Source organism: Rutidosis leptorrhynchoides, chromosome 5 (assembly GCF_046630445.1).
Source record: "Rutidosis leptorrhynchoides isolate AG116_Rl617_1_P2 chromosome 5, CSIRO_AGI_Rlap_v1, whole genome shotgun sequence".
Classification (NCBI taxonomy): Eukaryota; Viridiplantae; Streptophyta; class Magnoliopsida; order Asterales; family Asteraceae; genus Rutidosis; species Rutidosis leptorrhynchoides.
In genome coordinates, this window is record NC_092337.1 from 50,076,913 (window position 1) to 50,093,687 (window position 16,775).

General features: G+C 32.3%; 1 non-coding gene across 1 annotated transcript; it reads right to left on the reverse strand.

Moving 5' to 3' along the window:
* Positions 1–13,394: 13,394 nt before the first annotated feature.
* Positions 13,395–13,501, reverse strand: LOC139850893 (small nucleolar RNA R71). Its single transcript, XR_011760269.1, has one exon. It is a non-coding gene; the product is annotated as a small nucleolar RNA R71 (small nucleolar RNA).
* Positions 13,502–16,775: the final 3,274 nt, after the last annotated feature.

The following is a 16,775-nucleotide window of genomic DNA, read 5'->3' on the forward strand; positions in this document are numbered from 1 at the left end:
ACATAACATAAGTTCACGTTTACACCCTGCAAGTGTAACTAATGATAATTGAATTGAGGCCTTTTTGTTCTAACTTGCACGTGGAATGTTTGTTTTCGTACTTGTGTTCAAAGCATAAAAGTATAATACGTATATGTTTCTCATCCCATAGTTTAAAGAGTAAAAGTTGTTGAAAAGGTGGGACTATGATCTCACCTTGATTGCACGAAACTAAAAGTACTTCACAAAGTAACGTGTGCAAGAATGAATGCTAGTGTTGACCTAAACAAATAGGTTGTATCAATAACGGTAAACACGGTCGGTCAAAGTTTTTCAATTAGTCCAATGGCTCGTTACGACTTGATTAATATAGCATGTGAGTCAAATTGTCAAGTTTCATGCAAGATACAAGTATAAAAGCATGCTAGAACGATTGCATAAGTATTTGGTTACGTTTGAATAAAAGTCAACTTTTGTCAAGTCAAAGTCAACGAAAAAGTCAACACGTTCGGGTCGGGTCTCGGACAATTTTTCTGAGTTATATAATCATATATGAGCATGTTAGAACAAGTTACATGTTAATCGGAGGTGCATAGCATAGTTAGAATTAAACGGTGAATGACCAACTTGATCAGAATTCTGCAGTTCATTTGGACGTCGTCCAAATGGCCTGGACGGCGTCCAGTATTGAAGGACTGGATGGCATCCAATGATTTGGACGGCATCCAAAATGGCATCCAGATCCTGCTTGCTGAAACACGAACCAAACTTCAAACAATCACAATTTATGACCCGCAAACAATCAAAACATGTATCTTATATCATCGGAAAGGTATTTTGACGAGTAAAATGACTAAACACATTTCATCAATCAATTCAACATTTACCACATCCAAAATCACATTAAATGCTCATCATTTATTACATTCAAGATCATAAATGCAATTTGTTAATTCGGGAACTTACTACCTACATATCATACGCCGTTTCGTAGGTAATTAAGCATAAAATACAACTAAACACTTACCAACAACATTTCATAGCATTCAATGCAACAAAAGCTCATTTTTAAGTCTATCAAACCCTAACCAAAATCACAAAATCAATATTCATGTTAGTGAAGTTTTCTTAATCAACCTACACATCAAAATGAAGCTAGTGATGCTAGTAACTCGTTTAATACATGAACTTTTAACATCTAACAATATTTAAGCAACCAAAACTCAAGATCAAACTAGTTACTTTTCAAGTTCAAGCTAGTTACACTAGAACTACAAGATCGAGCATACAATCATACATTCATGTTAGACTCGAGCCATAGACACTAACTAACACTTTTATAAGTCAAAAACATCAAGAACATAAAATCTAGTGTTTTTAGAAAGTTACCCAAATGAGATAAAGTTGGTATGGATTCGAAGAGGAAGATGCAAGGATTCCGAATATGTAATTTGTTTTGAAGAACGCTTGCTAGATTCAAAATGGATGATGATTCTTTGATTTGTGGTTTGAGAGAATAAAGTGGAAGTAGTGAAAAAGTGGAGGATGAAATGAATGGAGGAGATGGGTGTTGACCCTTTGACCTAGTCAAGACTTTGGTCACATGACAACATTGGTCCCTCAAGTTTAAAAGCGGGTGCGTGAATTACCTAAACGAGATATTTCAAAAACGTGTATTAACAGAAGATGTTATAATTATATAACGGACTTTAAGATAATTAAACGAAAAGTAAACGGAAAAAGACGGGATGTTACACTTATTCCGACTTAGATTAATAATCATGCTTTGACTTTATATCTTAACTTTGATTTTAAATAAATTTTTTGTGTTATGTAATATTTGATGAAAGTTAATACCTAATGAAAACACATAAAAAATATTTATTTATTCATATAAAATTTTAATAAAAAATCAACCAACTATATAAAGGTAAAACGAAGGTTAAAACCCAAATTGAGCCCAAATTATGCATGTTTCTTGCTTTTCTTAGGTTATTCTCGTCATTGGGGTCCCACATAAGAGGTAAAGTAGGCTTTGTTGCGCGTAAGGCAAAGGCAGAACTAATAATGGACAAAGGAAAGCTGTAACCATCGTAATAATTTGGGAAAGTACTTGGATTTATCCTTTGAGTTATGAACGTTTGCACTTATCGAATTCCATATGAATGAGATATGGCTAAAATGGTAAAGACTCTCAGAATTTGCGCGTTGTTACGGTTTTGATCATATATCTTTCATACGGACTCATACTTAGTTGATTCAAAATTTCAAACGTTCGCAACTTAAAGGGTTACATATTTCACTTTAACTTGAGGTAAAACCGCATGTTTTATAGAATTTTAAGGGTTTACTATCAACCAAGAAAGACTTTTAAATTTTGATGATCTGTTTGTCCTCCCCAATACATATGTTCAAGTTCCGTGTGACAACCCGGAAAATTTTGACCAAATTTAAACTTTATCTTTAAATGATTTAATGTTTTCGACACGTAGTCAACTTTTTAAAACGTCTTTTTGCAAGGTTTGGAATACCAAAAGCTTTAATAAGTGATCGGGGAATTCATTTTTGTAATAATCAACTTGAGAAAGTTCTTAAAAGATATGGAGTAACTCATAAAATCTCCACCGCATATCATCCACAAACAAGTGGACAAGTTGAAAATACCAACCGAGCTTTAAAACGTATTCTAGAGAAAACCGTAGGATCAAATCCGAAGGAATGGTCCATTAAATTGGAGGATGCACTCTGGGCTTTTAGAACAGCCTACAAAACTCCAATTGGAACCGCACCTTTTAGACTCGTTTACAGAAAAGCATGTCATCTTTCAGTAGAAATTGAACACAAAGCATTTTGGGCTTTGAAGACATGTAATCTTGATTTACATGAAGCTGGACGTCTACGATTAAGTCAACTAAACGAATTAGAAGAATTAAGACATGAAGCATACGAAAATTCATTAATCTATAAGGAAAGAACGAAGAAATGGCATGATAAAAGAATAATAATTTCAAAAGAATTTAAAGAAGGAGACAGAGTTCTTCTTTTCAATTCACGATTCAAGCTATTTCCTGGAAAATTGAAATCAAGATGGTCTGGACTATTTATAGTCAAAAGAGTTTTCCCATACGGAATAGTAGAGTTAATAAATTCAAATGGGATTGAATTTAAGGTTAATGGTCACAGAGTTAAACATTACATAGATAGTCCGATGGAAGTTGACAACGAAGTTAATCACAATTTCAACACCACAGCTAACTAAGTGTGGGGAGAATCAAGTCTTTAAAGGATATTATGTATTTCTGTTAGAGTTAGATTTTCTGTTTTCGTGTAGTTCTCGAAAATGAAACCCGAATGGTCTTTCCCTAGCAGACCCTAAAGAACTAGTCTTCTCCTCCCATTCTGAATTTTTATTTTTTTTAGGTTTTTACTAAATGAAGACTTCCTGTGAACTAAACCATGGTCTAATGCTACACGCTTTGATCACTAAACGTAATAATGACACACTTCCGAGTGAAATAGTATCATTAATCAGAGGTAAATTGGACGGAGTAAGAAAAGAATCCAGATGCGAAGATAATAAGTTACAATTTGGTAAAGGAAAATCAAAATCCGCAGCGAAAAGAAGAGCACGACACCTTGAAAGATGTCACAAATGCGGAAAATGGTCACACGAAGGTAAATGTTCAAATAATCAAACTTATGCAAACACCGAATTTGTTACTTTATGCAGAGACGGACCGTTCATATGTTTAGAAGAAAAAACATTAAATGCTCGAGGTTACGCCTATGTAGCCATGGAAAACCAATTAGTCCGACTATCTTATGAGTGGGCTAGAGCATATCACTAAGAAATATATTTCACAGGTAAGTTTGTACAGTTTTCATTTTTATTTTTATTTTTAACCTTTTGATAATAAACGCTAATTTGTTCGCTATAAAGTATTAAATTGGTATTCGATGAAATTAGGTCTTGCGACCGAAATTATTGATATCATACAAAAATTTATTACATCACTGCGAAATTTAACGTTTATTCTTAAGGTATAAATATCTTTAATCAATCAACTCAAAATATTTCAAAAATTCATCATGAGTTAAATTAGGTTATGGAACCGAAATTACTTTACCGAAAAGAGGGGCGTATATTTTTGATAATATTTGATTGATTAAAGTGGGATAAAAGACCAAAAAGATTTTTAATTTTATTTTTACCATGTTTTTTTAAAAAATTAATATATAAATATTAATTTAATATTGTAAACTTATTTAAAATTGTAAATATTTGAAAAATTAATATAAGTTTGTATGTATAAAAATAAAAATATAATTTAAGTTTGGTGTGAATTTTTAAAATATGAATTTTTAATTTTATGCATTTTAAATTTAAGTTTGGTGTGAATTTAAAAAACAAAAATTTACTTTATTTCGCTAAGTTAAAAATATGATTTTTAAAATTCGTCGTAAGTTAAAGACTAGGTCGTTGAACCGAAATTGCTTTACCCGAGGGAGGGACGAGAACTTTGATTATCATTATTTTTAATCTTATTTAAATTAAAGTATGCCAAAAACATTAAAAAACCTAAAAATCTTTGCTTTTAAAACCGCGCTTTAAATAGACAAATTTTAAAATTTTGTCGAGGGACGGACTAGGACATCGTTCCGAAATGACCTCGTCCTAAACAACAAGGGAAACAAAATTTTAAAATTAATTAATTAATTGTTTTATAAGTTAAGGTTTTTATAAAATAAAAAAAAAGGAACTCCGCGACTCGCGGAGTTTGTAAAATACAGAAAAAAAAATATAACTGAACGAACAGATCAGTCCCCAACACACAACAACTCAATTTACTGCGAAAAAACCCGAAAAAACACTCCCAAAATCGAAATTTTTCACCAAAAATCATCACATTTTTTACTAAAATCATGTTGAGAAGGATGCTATCAAGGAATTACTCAAGGAAAACGGTAAATTTCTACACCTAAACACCATTTAATCCGAAAATTAGTGTTCTTGAGCAATTTTATACCCAATTCGATTTTGATGCTTTTTAGTGTAATTATGCTTAAATTGTTTATGTATTATGCTTGTATAACCTAGATTGATACTATTTAACATGATTAGAAGCCTTAAACTTCAAATTTTGAGTAATCTAGGGTTTGTGTTCTTGAGCAAAATTGGGGCTTTTGATATAAACAGGTTATGGCAGATTTTTGTCATGAATTATTGCTAAATTAAGTAGTGTAACATGTTTAGGTAGTTAAATGATCCAAAGTTTGAGCTTAAACATGATTTTTGAGAATTAAAGTGGACTTTTTCAAGTCTAAAATTCATGAACTTGATTTTTGAGAGATAATGCCATTTGAAACTTGTTTAATTACTAATAATGATTATTTTAACATGTTATTTGAGTTGAATGCTTATGAACTTAGCGAACATTTTCGTATATGCTTATTTGAAAAAGTGTAGATTTGATAAAAATATGAAAATGAGCATAAGTTTGATATAAATTGAACATGTCATTGTAATTATTTTGATTGATGATTTTGCTGACACTAATGCATATTTGGATGCACAAAAATTGTGTTTGATGTGTTTTGCAGACTGAAAGGGGTGAATCTTCATCCCAAGCTCGCATTGCAACTCCTGAGAATGCGGAACAACAGGATGTTGATAACTATTACAAACAAGATATACCTCATCCAGTTATGACATTTTCAGATATGCACGTGGAAGATTTGCACCCGAACTTGAGATTAGATAGACGTTGGATAGATTATCCAAAATACCAAAGGAGCTTGCACACTCTTCATTCTAAAGCTGTTGAAGTACCTAGGGTAATAGAATGGGAACCGTTAGAAGCTGTAGGATTGGGCGAACGGATTAGAGAATTACTTACACAGAGGTATGATAATTCTACTTTTAACGATTGGGTACGATTATTCAACATGCGTAGACCTGTATATAAAGTATGGTGTGAAGAATTATTGTGTAGTATAGAAATAAATGATCGGGTAGCTAGTTTAACCGATCGAACTTTTATTAGATTTTTGTTAGGAGGTTCGATGCGCCACATGTCTCTACTAGACATGGCTCAGGCCTTACGTATATATACGCCTGAGGAGCTAGCATCTGCCGATTGTCGAGGGTTGATATTAAATGGTAGGAAGATTGATGAAAATTTTGATACGCATGGTGTATGGAGTCAAATGACTAGCCATCACCGATTTAAAGGGGGAAATTACTCTTATTTGGATATAGATAGAGCTGAGTTAAGAGCAATTCATAGGTTTCTAGCAAACTCGATTACACAGCGAGGTAAAAATAAGGAAAAGGTAAATGAGCAAGATTTATTTTACCACATGTGTATTCGAGACCCACAAAGCGCTGTAAGTATACCTTATTGTGTGGGTTATTATTTATCAGCTATGGTTAGGGGGATGAGACCGCACAGTATAATAGGAGGTGGTATATTTATTACATTAATTACTGAGTATCTCGATATGGATATAAGTTGGGGGAATTATTAATCGAAGAACCAGAACCCCACGATACAATTGGTTTAAATGTATATCATGGTGCTAAGGTTTTGAAGAGGCGAAATAACGCCGCAGTACAATATAATGGAAGACATCCACAAGTTGAAAGAAATCAACAGCCAGGTAATGTGGGAGGGGGAAATGAAATGACAGAAATGCAAAGGTTTATAGCTTCACAAGAGTATGAAAATGCTAGACATAGAGCATTTGAAGATTGGCAAGTTCATCAAAACCATATCATAGCACATTGCCAACATACAGGTAGAAACTATATTCCTACTCCAAAGCCCGTATTTTCTCCCTGGTCTATAGAGATCCAACCACCGTATCCTACTTATAACCCAGCTGAAGCATTCTATAACACATATGGTTATGCATGGAACCCCTACTGGTATCAGTATCAACCCTAGTTTATTTAGTTTTATTTATTTTATTTTTGTAATGTTACTACATTTAGCACTTATGTGGATATTGTAATAGTTTTTATAATTTTCTAACTTTTATTATTAGATTTTAATAATTTTTGAATGTGGGGTAATATACCAAACTTCAAAAATATGTATATATGTTTGCAGTTTATCTTATGTACACAACAGGGTAAAACAACGCATTTTCAAAGACTGACATTAAGTTCAGCAAAAGCAACTAATTTTGACGACAAGATGAAAAATAAATGTGATGTAACAACAAGACGGAATGAACAAATGATATGCACCATTTATCATTCAACACAAACAACAATATGTTTGGAAACTTTTGTAAAATTTAATCATTTTTTCTGCGCTAATCACCCTCAATAATTTAAATTGTTACTGATTTCTTGCAAATGAGGGCATTGCAAGATCTTAAGTGTGGAAAGGGGTTAAATTCTTTCGGATTTTTAAAATTTTTACTTTATACACTTGGTTACCATTAGAAATACCAGTAAAGCAGTAGTTGTATTAGAATCTAGTGCTCTCTGATAATAAAGAACAGCTCTAGTCTTATATACTGACTACTCAATTCTAGTAAAATTTTTGAAAATTTTCAATTAAATGAACTCAAAATCATGTTTATACATATTTATGAACGATAAAATTAGGTGTTAACACCGAAATTATTGTTACCTTGGAAAGGACATAAATTGAGAAACAAACCAAAATGTTAGAATTCATTTAAAATGGAATAGAGGACAATAAAAAGGAAAATAAAAGCCAAGTGTGGGAAAATTTACCAAGTTATTTAAAATGTAAGTCACATATTTCTGTAACAAATAATTGAAGATACTATTGCTTTGGACTAAACTAAACAGTTTTACCCAATTTACTGTAATATATTTGAAAGAAAAGATGGATCTACACGATGAATCAATTCCATCATTAAAAGGAAGTAAAGTCTTCCGAAAAAGAAACGCGCTTCTTGATTTAGGTCATGAAGTTGTCGTCCAGACCAGCTGTAGGTTGACGAAAAATCTAGAAACGTCATCTCTAAAATCGGCAGGAAATCCACGGACCTCAGCATAAAACAGGGTCGCCAAGTGGTCAGACTTATCCTAACCATGAGAGGATCTGTCTCGTACAATGGGGGGCACCATGCAAATTAGCTTGATAAGACTAATGAATCAGATCCCCAGAAAGGATAATCTCCTTAAAAGATCAAAAACCAGCTTTTAAGACTGATATTACTCAATCCTTGAGATTGACCTTAAAGATTGAGAATTCAAACTCACGGAATTCAATGATATCTAAACTCGAGCTTGAACGAGAAAATATTTTGATCAAATTAAAACCGATTTGTTTTCTGAAAACCCATTTTCAATGCGTTCATTACCATTGAACGTAAAATCCTAGGAATTCACCTGGAATTCATTAGGTCACCTGAACCAAATCGGGTGACAACCGTAAGAACGGTGGTTGCATAGCATGGTCGAAGACAGGACCTTGTGCCAGACCGAAAAATTATAAGGGTGAACTTTACTATTACTCCTACAAAGGATAGTAATTGCGTCCGACACGTTATAGACCATAATTAAAAGCATGTCAGGGGACATTGCCTTAACAGTTGCTTGTTCAACGCTTTCCTTTACAACCGGACGGTAGTTTAACGAAAGGTAATATACAGGGCAAGTATACTGGACGTGTTGTTTTCCTAATACAAGGTTAGCAAGTGGGTGACACAAAACCACAAGTTTTGAGCTAAAATTTTCAAATCTGAAACCCACCAAACCCACAAAAATATTTTGCAAACACCGGTGAAGGGTTATTCCGGAAAACTTATCTAGGGCAAAAGCTAGATTTAATTTTCAAAAGATCAAATGTTTTCATAAAGATCCAATTTCCTTAATGGATCTAAATTTTCATAAGTCATGTGAGACTGTAAACCACATCGTTACTACCATTGTTTATACCGCCGTAAAGAAATCACTGATGTACAAAGTGTGAAGAATAAAGAAGTGATTCTAGTATTTCAAGACTATATTGCTTGAGGACAAGCAACGCTCAAGTGTGGGAATATTTGATAATGTTAAAAACGAACATATATTTCATAGCATTATTCCTCAAGAAAGACAAGCTTTTAGTTGCAATTGTTCTATTTACAAGTGATATTCGTTTAAATAATAAAAGGTAAAGACAAAAGACAGATTCAACGAATTGAAGACGCAAACGACCAAAAAGCTCAAAAGTACAAAATACAATCAAAGAGGTTCAAATTATTGATAAGAAACGTCTCGAAATTACAAGAGTACAAGATTCAAAACGCAAAGTACAAGATATAAAATAGTACGCAAGGACGTTCGAAAATCCGGAACCGGGACCAGAGTCAACTCTCAACGCTCGACGCAACGGACTAAAAATTACAAGTTAACTATGTATATAAATATAATATAATATATAATTAATTATATAAATTATATTTATATTATATTTATATTAAAACCGTCGGCAGACTAGGATCCAAATTTGTGTGAGCTGGGTTTACGAACTCCGTGAGTTGCGGAGTTTGTAATGCAAAAGGACCGCGAGTCGCGGAGAGACCCTGGACAAAACTGCCTATAAAAGCCAACGCATTTTGATCGTTTTTAATCATCTTTTTCCTTCTTCATCATACGTAAATTATATATATATATATATATATATATATATATATATATATATATATATATATATATATATATATATATATATATATATATATATATATATATATATATATATATATTTATATATATATTTATATTTTAATTTTAATTTTAATTTTAAATCCTAATAATAAAGGTATGTTAGCAAATGTTGTAAGGGTGTAAGTTGAAATTCTGTCCGTGTAACGCTACGCTATTTTTAATCATTGTAAGTTAAGTTCAACCTTTTTAATTTAATGTCTCGTAGCTAAGTTATTATTATGCTTATTTAATACCGAAGTAATCATGATGTTGGGCTAATTACTAAAATTGGGTAATTGGGCTTTGTACCATAATTGGGGTTTGGACAAAAGAACGACACTTGTGGAAATTAGACTATGGGCTATTAATGGGCTTTATATTTGTTTAACTAAATGATAGTTTGTTAATTTTAATATAAAGATTTACAATTGGACGTACCCATAACTAACCATATACACTCGATCGGACACGATGGGCGGGGTATTTATATGTACGAATAATCGTTCATTTAACCGGACACGGGAATGGATTAATAGTCTATGGAATTATTAAAACAGGGGTGAAATTATGTACAAGGACACTTGGCATAATTGATAACAAAGTATTAAAACCTTGGGTTACACACAGTCGATATCCGGGTGTAATTATTAAACAAAGTAATAAAACCTTGTTACAGTTTAAGTCCCCAATTAGTTGGAATATTTAACTTCGGGTATAAGGATAATTTGACGAGGACACTCGCACTTTATATTTATGACTGATGGACTGTTATGGACAAAAACCAGACGGACATATTAAATAATCCAGGACAAAGGACAATTAACCCATGGACATAAAACTAAAATCAACACGTCAAACATCATGATTACGGAAGTTTAAATAAGCATAATTCTTTTATTTCATATTTAATTTCCTTTATTTTATATTTAATTACACTTTTAATTATCGCACTTTTATTTATTGTTATTGTATTTAATTGCACTTTTAATTATCGTACTTTTTAATTATCGCAATTTTATTTTATCGCGCTTTTATTTATCGCAATTTCATTATCGTTATTTACTTTACGCTTTAAATTAAGTCTTGTATTTATTTTTAATATTTTACATTAGGTTTTAACTGCGACTAAAGTTTTTTTAAAATCGACAAACCGGTCATTAAACGGTAAAAACCCCCTTTTTATAATAATAATATTACTTATATATATTTGTATTTTTATAAATTAAAACTAATATAGCGTTAAGCTTTGGTTAAAGATTTTTCCCTGTGGAACGAACTGGACTTACTAAAAACTACACTACTGTACGATTAGGTACACTGCCTATAAGTGTTGTAGCAAGGTTTAAGGATATCCATTCTATAAATAAATAAATATCTTGTGTAAAATTGTATCGTATTTAATAGTTTTTCCTAGTAAAATTTAATAGTATTTTATACCCCTTAGCTTTAACATCAAGTATTTTTGGCGCCGCTGCCGGGGATTTTAAAATCTAGCTTAAAAGCCGGAAGCGCAACGCTATATATAAAAAAAAAAAATTAGTTTACTTTTATAAAAAAATACGCTTTTTTAAAAATACTTTTTAAATATTCAAAAACATAAAAAGAAAACAAAAATATAAATATTTTTAAGAGTTTGTTAAATTTTTAAGTTTTATAAAGTTTCTTTATTTTTATTTTATAAAAATATAAGTCTTATTTAAATATTTTGTGTTTATTTAAAACATAAAAAAATGAAAAAAAAATATATATATATATATATAAATCTATTTTTAAGTTTTTTATAAAATTATAAAGTATTTCTATTTTTATTTTAGTTTTTAAAACATAAGTTTTTATTTAATTTATATAAATATTTTATTTAATTATTAAAACAGAAAAATATATAAAATATAATTTAAAAAAAACTACAAAACCTGTCAAACGAAACCACCTTATCTGAAATTTCAAACCCCGCGACTCGCGGAGTTTTTTGCCAGGTGTACCGCGACTCGCGGAGCCACCCTGACACGCGCCTAACAGAACCCTAATCTGCATTAAATACGGAGTATTATTAATTATTATTAATTAATTTGTATTTAGGGTTAAATATTTAATTAATTTAGTATTTAGTTTAATTAGCTTTATTAAATTATAAAATTAATAGTTTTATTAAATAAATAATATAAAAAAAATATTTTTATAAAAATTGTACTTTTTACAACTTTTAGTATATTTTTATATTTTGTTCCTTTTTATTTATTTTAGAGTAATATTTGTGTTTTTCGCTCGTATTTAGTTTTAATCCATAGTTTTTGCCATAGTTATTTTTATTTCTAGATTTTTAGGCTTTGCCGTAAAATCCCTTAAGTGCTTTTTCTTTAAACTAAGATCTAGGTGCTTTAGAATTTTGCGACGTTTTTTTAAAGTTTTAGTACCTTTTTAAGATATTGTCATTTGGGATATAGTTTTACTTGTAAGCTTTAATATTTTTAGACGCAACTTTTAATTCTTAGTTTTTAGTTCTTTTTTAAGTTTGAACGCACTACTTTCTTATTTTTATTTTTCGACGCCTTTTACCTATGTATCAATTATCACTCCAATTAGTAATCTAAATTTGCAATTTTAATTTTAAGTTAGTAATAATAATAAGGTTGGGTTAGTCGAATGTTTTAAAGTTTTATAAGTCACTCTTTTTCTTTCTTATTTCTCCAATTTTAATACCGACGCGCTCTTTTTCTTTCTCATTTCTCGCCATTCTAGTTTTTAGGACTTAGAATTTTCTCTATTTCTTATCTAAATTTCTTTAAATTACGAAAATTTATTTTAAGTGGTTAAATTGATAGACATCAAAATTTTCTGATTCGTAGTAATAGTTGGATTTGTACGTGGACCGGGTTATTGGAGAAAACAGTACTCAATTATATTGAGACCAAACGAATCCTGCCCCTCTGCTGCATCTTTTGGCTATTCGAAACGTGGGCAAAATCAGAAAAGTCTATTAATTGGATAACTTATATAATTTTTCTTTCCTTTTAAAAACTAATAGGATATTCAGTGAATGCACCGAGCAAGACGTTCACCACCTTTTGTACGTTCACCACCTATAACCAGATCAAGACATCTAGCAAATATTGTCGCCGTTGATTTTTCTTTAGAATCGTCATCCAGTCGACCAAGTACTCCAATTCAAATTTTCGATAATCCATTTTTTGAACCCAACCTCACAATTGAGAATCCGGAGAATATTCAGGGACAATTCATAGATCCTGAACCATTAATTTTTCCTACGGAACCACCAATCATTCAAACTGAGATTGTTGAGGAACGAACCATTAAATCAGAATCCTCTAGTGATTCAGATTCAACAAATTCAATTATGGAGAATCTGGAACCTTTAAGTATGGAAGACCGAATGCGAGCTAAACGCACTGGCCAAGGTCACGCAATTACTCATCCTGGCATTAATGCGCCAGATTATGAAATCAAAGGACAAATTCTACACATGGTGACTAATCAATGCCAATTTAGTGGTGCACCGAAGGAAGATCCAAATGAACATCTTCGTACCTTTAATAGGATCTGCACACTATTTAAAATCCGAGAAGTTGAGGATGAACAGATATATCTCATGTTATTTCCCTGGACTTTAAAGGGAGAAGCCAAAGATTGGTTGGAATCGTTACCTGAAGGGGCGATTGATACATGGGACGTTTTAGTTGAAAATTTTCTTAAACAATTCTTTCCGGCATCTAAAGCCGTAAGACTTCAAGGAGAAATTGTTACGTTCACACAGAAACCAAATGAAACTCTAAATGAAGCGTGGACAAGATTTGAAAAGTTATTAAGAGGATGTCCGCAACATGGTTTAGACACTTGTCAAATAGTACAAATATTCTACCAAGGATGCGACATCACTACAAGGAAAGACATCGATATAGCAGCTGGTGGTTCCATTATGAAGAAAACAGAAACTGATGCTTACAAAATTATTGATAACACTGCTTCCCACTCACATGAGTGGCACCAAGAAAAAGATATCGTTAGATCATCTAAAGCAGCTAGAGCCAATTCTAGCCATGACTTAGATTCCATTTCATCAAAGATAGATGCTGTCGAGAGACGAATGGAAAAGATGACTAAAGATATTCACTCAATACGAATTAGTTGTGAGCAGTGTGGAGGGCCACATTTGACAAAAGATTGTCTCAGTATTGAACTAACAATGGAACAAAGAGAGAATATTTCATATCTAAACCAAAGGCCTGGAAATAATTATCAGAATAATTATCAACCGCCAAGACCGATTTACAATCAAAACCAGAATTATAACCGAAATGTTCCATACAACAACCAACAAGGTCCTAGCAATCAACAAGTATCCAATAATACTTACAACCAGCAAAGACCTAATTTTCAAAACAAACCACCACAAACCGATGATAAAAAGCCAAATTTAGAAGATATGATGACGAAGCTAGTTGAATCTCAAACACAATTTTTCACATCTCAAAAACAAACCAATGAACAAAATGCTCAAGCATTTAGAAATCAACAAGCTTGTATTCAAAATTTGGAACAAGAAGTGAGTAACCTAGCAAGCTTAATAGGTGAAAGAAAACCGAGAAGTTTACCTAGTAATACAAATGCTAACCCCCGGAATGAAACAGCTAAAGCCATTACCACTCCACAAGTGGTATTACACTTAACCCACCTGAAATACCTGTAATTTCTGATGAAGTTATTCCTACTCCACAAGAACCACAACCTGAACAAGATAAGGAAAAAGAACCGGTAGTTGAAAAGGTTAATGAAGATAACACAGTTAAAGCTAAACCTTATGTTAAACCATACCAACCACCACTTCCTTACCCGAGTAAAATGAAGAAAGAGAAACTTGAAGCCGAGCAATCCAAATTCTTGGATATGTTTAAACAGATAAATGTAAATCTTCCTTTCATTGATGTGATTTCAGGAATGCCTAGATATGCTAAATTTCTGAAAGATCTAATCTCGAATAGAAAGAAAATGGAAGAACTCTCGGCTGTTACTATGAATGCTAATTGTTCAGCAGTGCTGTTGAATAAGATACCAGAAAAATTATCAGATCCATGAAGTTTCACAATTCCATGTTTTCTGGGTAGTCTTAGTTCAATAGAAGCATTGGCAGATTTAGGTGCTAGTATAAATTTAATGCCGTATTCACTATACACTAAACTAGACCTTGGAGAATTGAAACCAACACGAATAAGCATACAACTAGCCGATAGATCAATAAAATATCCTAGAGGGATAATGGAGAACATGCTAGTTAAAGTTGATACTTTAGTATTTCCAGTAGATTTTGTTGTTCTGGACATGGAAGAAGATTCTCAAGTTCCTCTCATATTAGGAAGACCATTCTTAAACACGGCTAAAGCAATGATAGACGTGTTTGGTAAGAAACTGACCCTAAGTATAGAGGATGAGAGTGTTACCTTTTCAGTTGATAAAGCAATGCAACAACCGCAATCTGCAGATGATACATGTTATTATATTCAAACTATAGATTCACATGCAGAATTGTTAGAAGAATTTCTAGAATTACAAGGAACAGGAGAATGTTCTTTAGGAGAAGGAACTGAACCAATTGATGAAACTGAAATGTTAGCTACACTAATAGCTAATGGATATGAACCAACAACAGAAGAAATTCAAATGCTAAAAGAAGAAGACAGATATCGATATAAATCATCGATAGAAGAACCTCCGACATTAGAGTTAAAGCCACTTCCAAACCATTTGGAATACGCTTATTTACATGGTGAATCTGAATTACCTGTAATAATATCGTCTACTCTTACTGAAAATGAGAAATCACAACTCATTTCTATGTTGAAAGCTCATAAACCAGCCATTGCATGGAAGATTCATGATATTAAAGGAATAAGTCCTTCGTATTGCACACATAAAATCCTTATGGAAGAAGGTCATAAAACGTATGTGCAACGCCAACGAAGACTAAATCCTAATATGCAAGATGTAGTTAAGAAAGAAATTATTAAACTGCTAGATGCAGGTTTAATTTATCCAATTTCTGATAGTCCATGGGTAAGCCCAGTTCAATGCGTGCCTAAGAAGGGTGGCATGACTGTCATTACAAATGAGAAAAATGAGCTTATTCCGACTAGGACTGTAACGGGATGGCGTGTATGTATTGATTATAGAAAATTAAATGACGCCACCAGAAAAGATCACTTTCCCTTACCTTTCATTGATCAAATGTTGGAAAGATTAGCCGGAAATAGTTACTATTGTTTTGTTGATGGATTTTCCGGATATTTTCAAATTCCAATAGCACCCGAGGACCAAGAGAAAACCACGTTCACGTGCCCTTATGGTACTTTTGCTTACAAACGCATGCCATTTGGACTTTGCAACGCCCCTGCAACCTTTCAAAGGTGTATGATGGCGATTTTTCACGACATGATAGAAAAATGCATGGAAGTTTTCATGGATGACTTTACAGTCTTCGGTGATACATTTGAATCATGTTTAGTTAATCTTGAACGAATGCTTATTAGATGCGAACAATCAAATCTAGTTCTTAATTGGGAGAAATTCCATTTCATGGTTAAAGAAGGCATCGTTCTTGGTCATAAAATTTCAAAGGAAGGAATTGAAGTGGATAGAGCTAAAGTAGATGTAATTGCTAAACTTCCACATCCCACCAATATTAGAGGAATTAGGAGTTTTCTAGGGCATGCCGGTTTTTACCGACGTTTCATAAAAGATTTTTCTAACATTGCCACTCCTATGAATAAACTCCTAGAAAAGGATGCTCCATTCATCTTTTCAGATGAATGTATCAAATCTTTTAATATTCTTAAAGAGAAACTCACTAATGAGCCTATCATGATAACACCAAATTGGAATCTACCGTTTGAACTAATGTGCGATGCAAGTGATTTTGCAATGGGAGCCATTTTAGGACAAAGGATTGAAAAACGATTTCAACCTATATATTATGCTAGTAAGACGTTACAAGGAGCACAAACGAACTACACAACAACTGAAAAAGAACTCCTTGCTATTGTCTTTGCTTTTGACAAATTTCGTTCATATCTCGTTCTAGCTAAAACGGTGGTCTATACCGACCATTCTG